Here is a 14,947-nt window from a genome sequence, read left to right as displayed (position 1 = left end):
GGAATGCCCAGAGTCTGAATCGTAAAAAATCTGAACTTTTACTCTTGATAGATAAACTTCAACCTGTCGTCGCTGCCGTCTCGGAGACATGGTTCTTGCCGGGTTCCCGATTCCGGGTGCCAGGGTACTCCTGTTTGCGGGACGACAGAGACGACGGGTATGCAGGCTGCGCTTTGTTTGTGAAGCGCTCCATTGTCTACTCCTCTCTCCCCATCCCTGCACACGGGTATGGATTTAATGTGGTGGCTCTTAGAGCTCTAAACATTACATTTGTATCCGTGTATTTCCCAGATCCCCATCCTTCCCTTCTCCCTCCCTTTTTTAATATTATTTCCTCTCTACCGGGGCCATTCTTGATCATGGGTGACTTTAATGCACACCATGTATCATGGGGCTCCTATCACAGTGACAGTTTTGGAATTGAAATAATTGAAATGCTTGATTCCCTTGACCTCTGTATACTAAATGACGGATCTCCTACTCGTCGCGTTCTCCCCTCTCAGAATCCTAAGAGTGCTGTCGATCTTTCCATCTGTTCTCCTTCCCTGGCTACATTAATGTCTTGGCGGGCCCTCCCGAATACCTATGGTAGCGACCATTTCCCAATCGACATCACTATATCCAATAGACCATCTTTTATTCAAAATTTTAACCCATTTCCAAGATACAAGGTGAGCCAAAAAGCGTGGCAGAGTTTTGTTGAGTCTGTCGAAAATAAAGTCAATCTGATCCCCCCTTGTTCTCCAGATAACTTTATGAACAACTATTCTGAGTTTGAAAACGCACTAACATCTTCTTCTAAGCCAACAAAATCAAAAAGACGCTCAAGGGTCTCCCCTCCTTGGTGGGATTCTGAATGCACAGAAGCAATTAAACAGCGAAATGATGCAGAAGATGCTTATTCGGTTGCAATGAGCCCAGAAAATTTTGTTGAATATAAGCGTTGTGCAGCCCGTACTAGAAGGCTATTATTAAAGAAAAAAAAGCAAGGTTGGATCAGATTCTGCGAAAACCTCTCTCCTATGACTCCTGCTTCCATCATTTGGAGACAAATAAGAATATTTCGTGGGTCCTTAAATGCACAGAATGTGTTGTCCAACGATCCTGCGGTTTGGCTGGATGATTTCTCTGACAGACTGGCTCCACCATTTGTTCCAAACTTTGATTATCTTCCTCTACCTCCTTCTGTTCTCCCATCCTCACATAGTTTAGACTCCCCATTCTCAATTGAGGAATTGGAATCTGCTATCCATGGTTTGAGAGACTCGTCTCCGGGCATTGATGGCATTCCATATTCCTTTATCTCTAAGTCGAGCTCCAGAGTCAAGCATTTCTATTTAGAGTTATCAAATTATTTCTTTGAATATGGGGTTCTCCCTGATTCATGGAAGAAACAGATTGTATTGCCTATTTTAAAACCCGGCAAAGATCCAAATGATCCCAATTCTAGACGACCAATAGCCTTATCGTCTGTTTTATCTAAGATAACGGAACATATGATCAAAACTAGACTGGAATGGTTGGTCGAAAATAGAAACCTCATAGCTAAGTCTCAATACGGATTCAGAAAGGGTATGGGTACACTAGACAGTCTGGGTATTCTGGTCACAGATATCCAGACAGCATTCAAAAGGAAAGAATATCTGGTAGGTGTTTTCCTCGACGTGGCTTCTGCGTATGATAACGTTCTCCTTCCAATACTCAGGCAGAAACTGCAACATCTGAGTATCCCTGAGAGGCTGACCCGTTTAATATGCAACCTCCTCGCGGAGAGACTTATTTATATTAAGTGCCCAAATTCATCCATTGACAATCCTAAACTTGTATGGAAAGGACTTCCCCAAGGTTCAGTATTAAGTCCACTCCTGTATAACATATACACTCATGACCTGGAACAGTCTGTAAACTGTTTTTGCGAAATTTTGCAGTATGCTGATGACATAGCGTTATACTTTGCTAGCCCATCAATAAGCGAAGCTAATGTTTCTCTGAACCTAGCCATGAGATATCTAACTGACTGGTTGCACGAGCATGGCCTTTCATTATCTGTTGCCAAGTGCTCCAGCGTGGTGTTCACCAAGAAACGGTATGTACCAGATATTGAAATCGTTGTAGGTGACGATGTAATCCCTGTTGACAACAAGGTAAAATTTCTAGGTGTTATTCTCGACACACGCCTAACAGGTGTTCCGCATTTAAATTACGTCGCTCAGAAATGTGAAAAAGGCGTTAACGTCCTAAGATCCCTGTCTGGAGTTTGGTGGGGTGCTCACCCCTATACTCAAAAACTAGTATATAACGCTGTAGTGCGCAGCCATTTCGACTATGCGAGTTTTATCTTAGACCCTTGCAATAAGGCTGCTTCAGAAAAATTAAATAAACTCCAATACAAATGTCTGCGCATTATAACTGGTGCCATGAAGTCTTCCCCGACCAACGCTCTACAAGTGGAATGTGTGGAACCTCCCCTCTCTCTCCGTAGACAATTTCTATGTGACAGATTCTTCTACAAGATCTGTCTGTCAATTTACCTCTCACCCTCTCCTTTACAAATTAGGTACCCTTCAACATCTATCTACTGTTCAGATCAATCAATCCCCATTAACAGTCCCACTTCTGCTGAGAAGCTTCATCAGATTCTCTAGACTTCCCAACACGACAGTGACGTTTCTCTCTAACCCTATGTTTACCACCTCTTATGACGCCCTTACCTTTCAACCAAATATCATCACCGATTTTGGTGTGGAAAAAGATTCTCCTGACGCTGACCAAACCTTCAACTGTTTGGTAAGTAAAATGTTTTCAGATTGGTTATGCATATACACAGATGCATCCAAACCGTCAGACACTAGCGACACAGGCCTGGCAGTATGGATCCCCAAATTCAAGATTATTCTTAGTTTTAAACGCCCTCCCGAGTCTTCTGTCTTCACAGGTGAAGCTACAGCAATCTATGAGGCCCTGCTTTATGTAGAGTCTCATAATCTTCAAAATTCCATTATCTTTTCTGATTCATTGAGCTGCTTACACGCCATAATTTCATTCCCTTTTCGGAGTAAATCCAAATTCCCTATTATATTTCAAATTCGAGAGTGTTTACACCGCTGCGTTACCCGTGGCATCAATGTAGCTGTGGCTTGGATCCCAGGCCATAGCGGTATTGTCGGTAATGAGCGCGTAGACTCATATGCTAAGAATGCTGTCCAAACTGGTTTGCCGACTCATTATAAAAATTTTGCCCATGATCTTGCCTCACTTGCCAAGCCAAGACTTGAAAAATCTTGGCAAAAATCCTGGGATCTTTCAAAAACAATAAAGGGAAAGCATTATGCTGATATACAACCAACAATACCCAATAGACCATGGTTTTTTAAGTCTAAGTATATTGACAAACGCACCACATCTACAATCTGTCGACTGCGATTGGGCCACGTGTGTAGCCCAGTCCATTTGGCTAAGATCCGGGTCCGTGATAGCTCAATTTGCGACTGCGGGACGGACGAAGGCACAGTAGAACACCTACTGTTCAGTTGTCCAAAACTCCAATCCTCTATATACGACTCCCTACCTCCTTCAATCCCTCGTCCTGTTAATGTGAAGTGTCTACTAACCTATGTCCATTCCTCATTTGTAAATATTTTATCAACTTTTCTTAAAACTAACAACATTACACTCTAACAGTCTTCCCCTCCGAAATTAATAATGTAAATACATGTGATCGTTATACTAACATTAATCTACTAACTTTTGTTTGTGTTGTCTTGTTTCAGAATATTAATTCTCTGACTGAAATACATCAATCAGTAAACAAGGCTAAATAAAATACCGTGCAATCTCCAACACATGTTATTGGCGGAATTGACAGTGTTAGTCACACACAGTCAGAGAGCCACAAAAACAAAAATTGAATTGAAACAAACAAAAGTGATTACGCGGGAATGTTAATGTTCTGAGATCAGAATCATATGAAACCACCAAGGTTCAGTCAGCGAAGTCCTGGCATAGCTTCCCAGCCGGGGCAGATATTACTTGTTCAAACTAACTTATTTTTTGTTATAGTTTGGGTCTTGGAACTCACAAAGTACCTACTTGAAAGTACTAAAGTGCTGCTTACCCAGTAGTTCATGTTTATAATATGAGCAAGCTTTTTAAGAATGAAAATTAACACTACCTATCTAAGGTAATGCGTCTTCCGTTTAGTTTAGATACTTACCTACTTACTACACAAAGGTAGGTTAAGTAGACTTAATACACAAAAGTTATTATAATAAGTAGGTTCACCAAAACTATACATATAAGTAACTAAGTACTTACTTAGGTAAGTACTTACCCATAACTACCAAACAATAACGCGACTAGATATGGATAGAGAGCAATATCACTAATAGAATAAATAACAAGTATTCGCCATTACCTAGCTACTTGTAGAAACTTCGTACTTCCATACGTACACAATGTTTACTACCTCATATATGTATATTTATATGTACAGTGAAACTATAAAGTCCTGAAATTAATGTTTGAGGAACTAAAATTTTCAGGAGCCTGGCACCATTAGAAAAGAAACATAAAAGTCATAACAATTGTTTATGTCAATAGGCGGTTGGCTGTTTTTTTGAATTTTCTTATTAATTATAAGGATAATCTAGATAAAAGCAACAATTTACGCTTGGTTGCAATTAGGAAGATGAAGAAAAATATTCGTTGTCAAGCTAGTGAAGTTATTTATCGAGTTTTTATACAATGTTTAGCGGAACATCAAGCTGGACACATTTTGTCGAATTTGGAGGATGTTTACGCTCGTACAGCGTGTATGACGGGTATGTAGTTTGTACAAATTGTAATAACTCATTTTTTATTAGAACCAACGCTTCATTTATCGATAAACCTAGGTTTAGAGCCCAAGTCGAACATTGTTTACATACCACTGATTGTAGGTTTCATCTGGTTTCAGTTGAGTCAAACCTTAACATTTTGATACTTGAAGATATATTTTTTGTTTACTTACTAAATTCACATTGTGAGAATTAGGGGGGCATTGTGTAACTCAAAAAGATTTTTTTATTTTATTTTATAGTTATATCGGACCAGCGTGCCAAAAAGTGCAAAATATGGAATATTTCTAACTCCTGGAAGAAACAGAACTGGCCGTCCAAAAAGAGAAATTGATGTCTTTACTATGTGTGCCCTTCGTCAACAGATCCAGTTTTTTATACAGTTGTAATAACGTTATCTAAATAAATATTTATTGGTTTCACTATTATAGCCTTCATACTAACACCTTCTAGCTTGTATAACTTTTTTGTGGATGTTAAGTTGTTTTTAAAATACATAAATAGGTAGGAAGTTAACAGGCAAAATTTCAAGTATCAAAGTCAGTTATGTTTCGCTATATAGGGTTGCTACATGAAAGATAGCAGTGCCCTCATTTAATTTCAGGACTTTATAGTTTCACTGTAGCTATAGGCATTTGAATAAAATTCTTTGGAATGATTCCAGCTGTTGTGAAATTAGGTTTATTCTTTAATTCCGTTCCTATATACCTACGTACTTATCCAAGTATACGTAGGAACCGAAAGCACGGTTATTCGCCTCTCCTCTTTCTAATTTCGCATTCTGACGCCTATTTACAAAATCGATAAGTACATCATGCAGGTTATATTTGAGTACTTGCGTACCTAACCTACCTGCCCTAATATTTATACCTAATTATATATCTTACCTATCCTATTTAAGTACTTAATAAATTCCCAGTAAAGTTTGAATTTGTACAAATAAATATAACTATCACTTGTAAATCAGCAGCAGCTCGTAACTTGTCCACTAGGTACTGGCCATAAGCCTCTCCCAAGAAGCATCACATCCTGTTCTCGGGCCTCCTCATCCAGCTACTGTACATGTCTAAAGTCATCGGTTCCCCCACTAGTCATCAGTTCTTCGGCATAGACATTTCAGCACTTCAGCTTGGACATTCTAGAGATGTTGGTTTCTTGACGAATTATCATTTCTGATGTGGTCGGTCAGAGAAATCAAGATAAAGTATAAATAATGGAACTTACTTATATGTCAAAGCTTCCCGTGCTAATGCTATTAAACTCTAAACTAAATTAAAAATAGGCTTAAAATAAAAAATAAGGTAAGTATTGCATAATAATATGTTATTATACAGTCAGTTTTTTACATTTTAAATTCGATTTAGGCACGGCACTCTCGAGAGGATATAAATCAGTACATGGTTGTTTATTTATAGTGTACGAGTGAATCGTAAACCGTATATTACACCACTCCCGGAGCCCCGCCGGCGCAAATAGCCTCGGATTATCTCCATGCTTCCAGATACCAGCACAGGTATGCACTCAGAGAGAAAAAGCTCCTTTTTAATTGAACAAGCTCCTTATCGCGACTGAAATTTCACGTCATCTGCGACAGCGCTATAATCGTCGGATGACTACGCGCATCTATATCAGTAAAATAAACACTCGATGTTTTTTTAATGAAGACCCCAAAATAACACTAACAATGAGTGGGCTCGGAAAATAAAAAGAAATCTCTTTCATTGGGTTAAAATGTGTGACAAGTGATTTACATTTAGCGACGCCGCGCGACATCCCAATTAATTGATAGCGCTCGGGTGAAACAAAACGCGGACACTGTTGTTTCTGAAACCAGAATTCTCCTCAGTCGTCTGTGCGCAGTGACAGTGGAAACGTCTCCGGTCCTCCAGCCCCCTCCAGAACACAATGCCTGCTTCAGAGTCCCTCAACTTGATGGCCACTTACGGCATCCTTCTGCTGCTTCTGCTGTCTCTTTGGGCGTTTTACTCTGCATTCTAAATATGGGTAAGCTATTTTTAAACAAGGCTTTTTAATTTTTCACTCCAGTGACCTTAACTTCAGTCAGGTAAAAGATCCAGAAGTCTTTTACACATCCTAATTATCGGTGTGCACGGAAGTCTTACCTGGAGTCGGCCCTGCCTCACGTGGGGGCTTCGCTGGAGATCTCCAGTCAGTCCAGTCCCGCTCGGCACCATGCAGGTCAACGCGGAGACGGTGAACCTCGCCGCCACCTACATGATCCTCGTCGTGCTGCTCTTCTTCCTGTGGCTACTCTACTCCGTCGTCTACTAGAGACTACTCCACGCCTACGTAAGTTCCAGTGTCGTGTAACGTATGCCTATTTATGTATCGCTTTTCGGTGGATTTGGAAAGCTGTAGCTACGTGTCGCCTCTTAGGTAGGTAGGAACTTTGTAGTGATATGTAAATGTTAACGTCTTAACTGCAATGCAATTACGGTTGACGTGAAGCTTCTGAAAATAAATGAACTCAACGGATTACTGAGACAGATGCATCCCAACTGGTGAGCTAAAAGTGTCAACAAACGGAAGGACCGGCGAGTCAAGGGCAGGACACGCATAACTGTCCCAATTCAGAGTGTGACGGTTGACGGAAAGTGAAAACGTTCTGGATCAAAAATAGGCGTGGCTGCGTGGGCGCGGAGGAGTTAGCTGGAGTTTCGTCCCTCCAGTCAGTCCTGTGTCGTCTAGTGCGGCGACCACCTACCAGGAGAGCAGCCGTCGCTGGAGCCCGCCCGTGCCTCGCCCAGGGTCCCGCCGCCGCCGCCGCCATGCCTAACCACGAGACCACGAACCTCTTCTTCACCTATATGATCCTGGTGCTTCTGCTAGCCAGTCTGTGGCTGCTCTACGCGGGCCTATTTTAAGGTGCGGTTGACCTTTTTATGTTTCAACTTTTTAAAGTCTTATGGCTTCCAAGGTCCTGGAGTTAAAAAAGAGCTTTGCTTATATTTTTGTGAACCTGCTAAGTAACTTCTAACTTTATGTTCATAATCTATTAGCTTGAGGTAGGTCATGGTTGAAAGTGTCATCTAAACAAAATTAGACTTTTTACTAAATTAGATTAGATTCTAACAAAATTACGCCTCGATTACCCTATACAAAGTAATAAATTATTAGGCAGGTATCATAATTACGTATTTTTATTTCAGTTCTCAGAGTTTTTTAAAATTGTTCACATTCCATGAAAGGTCGATAACTCGTAAAAGTAATCAGTATTTTCTTGGACTGAAGCCAGCAGGGAGCGAGGGCATGTTTTGCAGAAATATATTGTAACCTGTTTGTTTTTTGGTAATTAACACAGGACAATGTAGGACTACCTACTACCTAAGTACTACCTACTTTCATAAATAGGGTCTTAAGTCTTAAATAAGGGTACTTAGCTATATTATGTAGAAAAGGGGATGACACAGGTCCTGTCCTGAACCGGGAAGTATTGACATACAACTGGAGCCTCTTAAGAAAAGCTACTGTCTTAGATCGCAGCATCCTCATAATCTTTCCACTGTGCTTAAACAATGTGCATTCAGGTAGGTACCCAAATTTAAATATCGGTGATAGATGTTAATACCAATAAGCATGATAGAGCTCGACTACTGCCAAGATTTTTTATCCTTTGGCACCGGTGACAAACAGAAAAAATATCTGTTAGTAAAATGCTCGAAATTAAATTCTGTAAAGCCATAAAACTTTTTTTATATGTAGACACTACAAAAATATAATTTTATATGAATATTTTGGGGCTGCTGACGCATTCCAGATGTCCAGTGGCACATCATTCTCGTAGATGAAAGCGTAATGTAATGATATCAGTGGATCTAATTCTATATCTGCGATTTTGTGGCGCCGCCGAGAAATAGCAATCGCACGAACCTACGTTAGAAATTATTACGTTACTGACGCAAATGAAAACAAATATCAAAGAGACTGTAAAAAATAACAATAACAGTAGAAACTGTTGGTTGTTAATTCTAACATAGTTGTGTATTTGCCAAGTGCCGCCTGTCGGATGTGGTCAGGTAAACACGCAGCCAGCCTGATATGATCAGCCTGTGTTTTGACTTTTTGACTGACATGATGACATGACAGGAATAGGAGTGATTTCCTAATTTATACGATCTAGGGTAGTTAGGTACCTACTTACATCTCATGAATTTCCGATAAGTACCTTGCATTCCTTACATGCTTAGAGGCGCCTACGTCATACCTAGAAAAAGCTGTCAAAGAGGAAGCTTTCAGCTGTAAAACTTTAAAAGTAGCCCCTATATGGATTCATAACATAGCAATGACATATACTTATTTATAGTTCTATGCCCCTGACCTGCATTATAATTCAACAAAAACACATTATTAACTAAATTAATATTTTTGAAATAGTTAATTATTGCTGAAAAGAAAATGAGGTGTAAAATAAATCATTAGGCTTGACATGGGGCCGACACGCCGTGGACGGCCGACCGTCATCATTATACGCCGCGTGCCGACAACGACCGAACTTGATTTATTAACTGCTTTTTAAAGTTAATTTTATTCCTGAAAATATATATGAAGATGGACGGGGTTTTAACGACGCGTTACAGGCTTTTCTCTTAAAAAATCGAAATCATTCCTGAAGTCAAACTACTTATTACACCTCTACTTACCCAGCTTTACACTTTAAGGATAAGTAACTACCTACTTGTAGGGATATGGATTAGTTAGGAATAACAGCAGACTGGTTATGGTTAATGCTTTTAACCACGGTTACAAACGCTAGACCAGCTAAGTACACTATAGAGTGTTTATCATAGCATGATGATTAGATATTCCCGATTTTCCTGAAACGCAAAGAAGTGAATATTTTAATATTATGCGAACCAATTTGAACTAGACTCGAAAACAACATCTGAAATCGTAAATTATAAGTTATGGCGACGTAAAGCTATATTTTCCCTAATTTACGCTAACAGGATGAAAGAAAAGTCCGATTAATGATAAGAAATGGGGTCTATTTTGTACCTATGTGTTTATATTTAAGCTTTGTATAATCTATTCTTGTGTACAAATAAAGAATATTCTATCTATCTATCTATCTATTATATCGCTTCGCTTTATATTATTAGGTACCTAGGTACTTACTTACCTATTTGTAGTTTCATGGTTAACAAACCTTTACTTACTTCCTATTTCTGCTCACCAACAAATAAATTGAATTTTGCAACATTCGTCCCCAAAAACATAAGTGACGGAGCCCATAAATCCCATAAATGAGAAGAAACCCTGCTGAGGTCGCCGTGAACAGTGTCCGTTCGTCACACACATCACAGGGGTTATCATCATCACATCACCCATGCAATGATAGTACTTAGGCAAGTATAGCCTGAAAAGTGGAATGAAGAATGCCTCGGTGACTCGGTAAATGTAAGCGACTTTCATCCCTCGGGTAACAACTACATAGGAAAAACTATTATGTGTTCTTTCGAAACACACAGCGTTGAGTGAAGAAGCAATTATTTGATTTCTTAGTATAAATAGGAAAAAATGGGTTTTTACATACCAATCTGCTGTATTTTCCTCTCTTTCACTTTAGGGTCCAATCTCGTGTCGTTCCAACAAAGACATCGGACGGCATTGTGTTATGTTTTACTTTTAAATACGTTGAAAACAAATAATTGGCGAAATACGAGCGTACTGTAAACTAAACATTGTTAAAATAACCATCAAGAGCCAGAGGAATGACGACGCGACGCCACAAGCGCAAATCAACCACGTCCGCTCGTAAACGTATGATCAAAGAGTAATATTTCTCAAATACATATAAAATACGATACATAAACCTAGGTGTTTAATTTGGGCGTTAATTAAGAGTTGACAGGAGGACAGGAACTATAAACACCTTATTTTTACGTCTTCAGAAATGTTAAGTTGAAGGACTAACATGGAATCAAAGACTATTGAGTTCTTATAAGTACTGTAATACTTCCTTAATCCTAACTTAATAATTAACTATTCTTAGGGAACTTTTCAAGTCAATAATATCGTCAATATTAAATTCCTCTTTTCATCTTTCCAGGTAGCTGAAGAAGCAGCTCTACACCAGAAGACCAAATGGAGAAATAATAGCCAACTCTGTTGCACCTAGATAATAAGAAACCGTAATTTTAGTATGTAAGTTAAATTTAAGTTCGCGTTACCGTCAAGCATTTAAAAGTAACGGAAGGCCAAAACTGTTCAAAGAAAATGTTCGAGAATTTTAAATTTAAAGCAGCCTTGCTTTACTGGAAGATTTCATTCAATTCGTAAATTATTAAAAGCTATCCTATGCTGAGTTTGCTGCGCATTCCAAATATAAATCAAAATAAAAGTTATCTACTATGTGAAAGACACGGGCCAAATCTTATCGTCTAGACCAGAATTACTTATTAAAATCCATCTTTGTTATGTATTTTTGTAAATTTATGTACTTAAAGTAATTTTAATTAAAGTTCCATAAAAGTATTTTTTCTATTTATTTAGTAAGTAAGGTCAACCGGGGCCATTGCGCCACAATACTTTGACTTTCATTTTCATTTGAACATAACAAACAGACTATACGCCCTATTAAGCTATAACTTGTGATACATATTAGGAAATTTTATCTAGTTTCATATGTTGATGCAATTTTGTAGAATTTTAAATATCTTCTACGTGTAAACGACGTTTCTACAAAAAATGGGATTTTTAGGCGCAATAACCCCTAGTGGGGCTAATGCCTCTTCACTAGTTTTGTGTGCTTGGAAGAGCTTTTTACAAGTTTAAGTAGATATAATGTATAGATTTACTATTAACGTAGCTAATTATTAGCTCGTAAACTAAATACTGCGCTTAGTTAAGGAGAATTAGTTGATCAAAAATTTTCGGGGCTATGGCCCCTACACACCCTAATTTCTTGTAGTGGCATTTCCCCCATCCAAGATTCCAGGGGTGCTCAACATTTTATTTATGAATACTTTATTGGACTTAAAAAGTATAAATAGTTACATGACAAATACAAATAAAGTATAAAAGCATACAAGGGCATATTTTTTATATTTTGCAATCAAACCACAACTTTAAATTAGTAAGTATACCATTTTTAGAGTCTGAAGGAATTTAAATCATTACAAAACTATTTAAAGTTTTAAAAACAAGTGGGATCATTCAGTTAATATGACTATTTTTTTATTTATTATATAATTATTTTCTATATACCGTGTTAACAACCTTATAATGTCGACACCAAATGACGCAATTTTTTTAAAACATTTAGTTTTATTCATATTCAAATTATTTACGTTTTAGTTGGATTACCAATCTAAGAATGTTAATTCTGATACGCTGTTAAATGTACTTCAATATTGCAGAAGGCGTCATTAACCTAGTATTTTTCGTTTAGGAGTAATTTGGTGCTAATGTCTCTGGAACTTTTTCATTGCTCGTGAGTGTATAAAATACATTTATCATAACATAAAATGTTTAGAACCTCTGGAAATGGGGCTATTGCGCCGCAATAGAGGCAATAACCCCATCAGCCCAGAGGCATTTACCCCAAAAAAAAATCTAAACCTATACATTTTTAATTGCATATTGTGTCCGAATCTTACGTTATTTCAATAAAATAATCAAAACAATATGTAAAGCAACAAAACAATAACAGTATTTACAGTTAGGAAACATAGATTCTTTTAAACAAACACACATTTGGAACGATTAAAAAAAACGTGTCAGGAAACCGGAGGTGGCCAAAAGAGGTGAAAAAATTCAAATGGGAAATTATTTAAGAAAATTGCTTCGGATACGACACCTATTGGTCAGTGGTAAAAGTTTGAGTTCCAAAGATAGATAGCAGATGACTCCAGTAGTTCAAAAGTATGAGGTTCGGAAGATAAATGGATTCGAGGCATTAGCCCCGTAGGCGACTTGGCCCCGGTTGACCTTACTTATCTTTATCATCATAAGTAGTAAGAACGGTATGGTACGGACGGAACGGTATTTATCCTGAAAAATATAGTCGGCAGGTATACGAATGAGCGTCAGAAGACTCAGAAGTGTCTAATCCCCAAAAATGTTAGGAAAACAAGCAAATAAACTCGAACGAAATCCCAATTTATGTGCTAGAAGAAAATCCACGAATGCCGACTTGTTGTAACAATGCCGAGTTATTTCAAACACTCTGATCGACCACTAAATCACACAGATGGCGGCCAACTCTTTGTAAACAATAGAACGAGTGGCGAACACATAAAAGCACTTTCCCATTCAATAAAAACCACACGTTCCACTATTTTCCTACGTAAAATTTAACTAGTAGGTATCGAGTGTGGTTAGTGAATAAAATGGCTCATTTCTAGTACCTAAGTATTTACAATTTTTACTTCTGAATAAAGCTTTCAGCATTTACAAAGGTACTTATGTACCTACCTACAATTCATGGAATACTTTCTTATTTGAATCAGTCATTTCATTAAAGTTATACATCCATATAATATATATATATATATATATATGGATGTATAACTTTAATGAAATATATATATATATATATATATATATATATATAATAAGGCAACCTAGATGTGCTAATAATACACTCACGGGCAATGAAAAGGTTCCACTGAGAAAAGCACCAAATTACCTACTTCTAAACGGAAAAGGCTAGCTTAATGACGACTTCTGCAACATTGAAGTACATTTAACGGAGCATCAGGATATTACCAACTAAAAACGGAAGTATTTTGTTACAATTTCAAATTAAATCTTTGAAAAAATTGGGGTCGTTTAGTGTCGGCATTTTGTGAGTGGAACTTTTTCATTGCCCGGCAGTGTATAATCACCATACGTCTACGTCATGCAACATCAAGTACTGCGTATGTTTTGCATTTAGGGTGGTCCATTACATTGCACAACAAACCTTTTAACTGATTCGCTGAACTCAATTAGCGGAATGGGTGCGTTGTCAGCAACATACAGAAATAGCGCAGATTTGGCGCCGCTCCATACTACCTACTCGAGGGCCGCAGTAATTCATAAACAAACTGTGAGCTATGTTTGATGCGTCAACTTCATGAATGAAAACTGTGGTTTTAATTAGAGCTTAACATAATCTTAAAAACATAATTATGATAACCTACTGACTAAATAATTAAAATTAAACTAAAAAAAAATGCTGGCCAGATCGCCGCCGCTGTCGGGTAGGGTAGTTAGGTACTACTACTTACCCAAGACGCTGGCCGCGTTACCTCCCTTGTTACCTCGCTGTATGGCGATGCTTTTGTGCAAGGTAAGAGACAGCCCTAGGGTCCAAAAAAAACAAAAGAATTATCTCTTGCTTAATGATATCTTGCTGTTAAGTGGGAAGCAGGTGGAACCACAGCGGCACAGGACCGGAAGAATTCGCGTATAAAAAAAGGAGGCGTACTTATACAGGGTGTAGCATTTTATTAATATAGTGTTCGAAGCTTAAGGGGGTGATACATCATACAATAACCCATCAAATACCCAAATGATGATGGGCACAAATCTATGGAAGCTGGGACCAGCACCAATAGAAATGAGTGATACCTACGTCGTTGAAAAGGTATTTTCATTATATTAATAAGTAATTTCTACCAATTTAATAATACGTGTTTACGTGTATTACGCCCCAACTGTCATCAGGAGAGAGAGTGAAATTCCGTAGAAAAATACTTGCTACCGACGAATATTTTTCAAAATGGACAACTCATACGGTATGACTCATCTTTATTGGACATATGTCCCAAAACACCCATAGTCATATGAAATAATGTTACCCATAGGTCATTTGATAGCGACACTAAGACCACGCTGGTCCGCGGAAAAATTCGCTAAAAATTGTAAAAGTGCTCAAATATCATCAAAATTAGTGTCTAGTGAAAGTTTTGTGGCTGATTCTTCAAGATTATCGTTTTTGACGTCTTACCCTGGAATAATCGGGAACTACAGGACTCCAACTTCAGCGCTAAATCAAACATCAAACATCACCCCCATCTTGACTTCTCTGCGAGGGGAGCGCTGAATTACATCTACCGGCGCTTCAACCACCAGGATACCATAACCCAAGGAGATATAGCCCTCGT

The 14,947-nt window shown here is 38.2% G+C and overlaps 1 long non-coding RNA gene across 1 annotated transcript; it reads left to right on the top strand.

Annotated features, from left to right (window-relative positions):
• The first annotated feature begins 6,185 nt into the window (after positions 1 to 6,185).
• LOC125491020 lies at positions 6,186 to 11,330 on the top strand. The gene is made up of 2 exons (XR_007268051.1): positions 6,186 to 6,839; positions 10,906 to 11,330. It is a non-coding gene; the product is annotated as an uncharacterized LOC125491020 (long non-coding RNA).
• Positions 11,331 to 14,947: the final 3,617 nt, after the last annotated feature.

This window comes from Plutella xylostella, chromosome 4, assembly GCF_932276165.1.
Source record: "Plutella xylostella chromosome 4, ilPluXylo3.1, whole genome shotgun sequence".
Classification (NCBI taxonomy): domain Eukaryota; kingdom Metazoa; phylum Arthropoda; class Insecta; order Lepidoptera; family Plutellidae; genus Plutella; species Plutella xylostella.
This window is presented reverse-complemented; position numbering and strand designations above follow the sequence as displayed.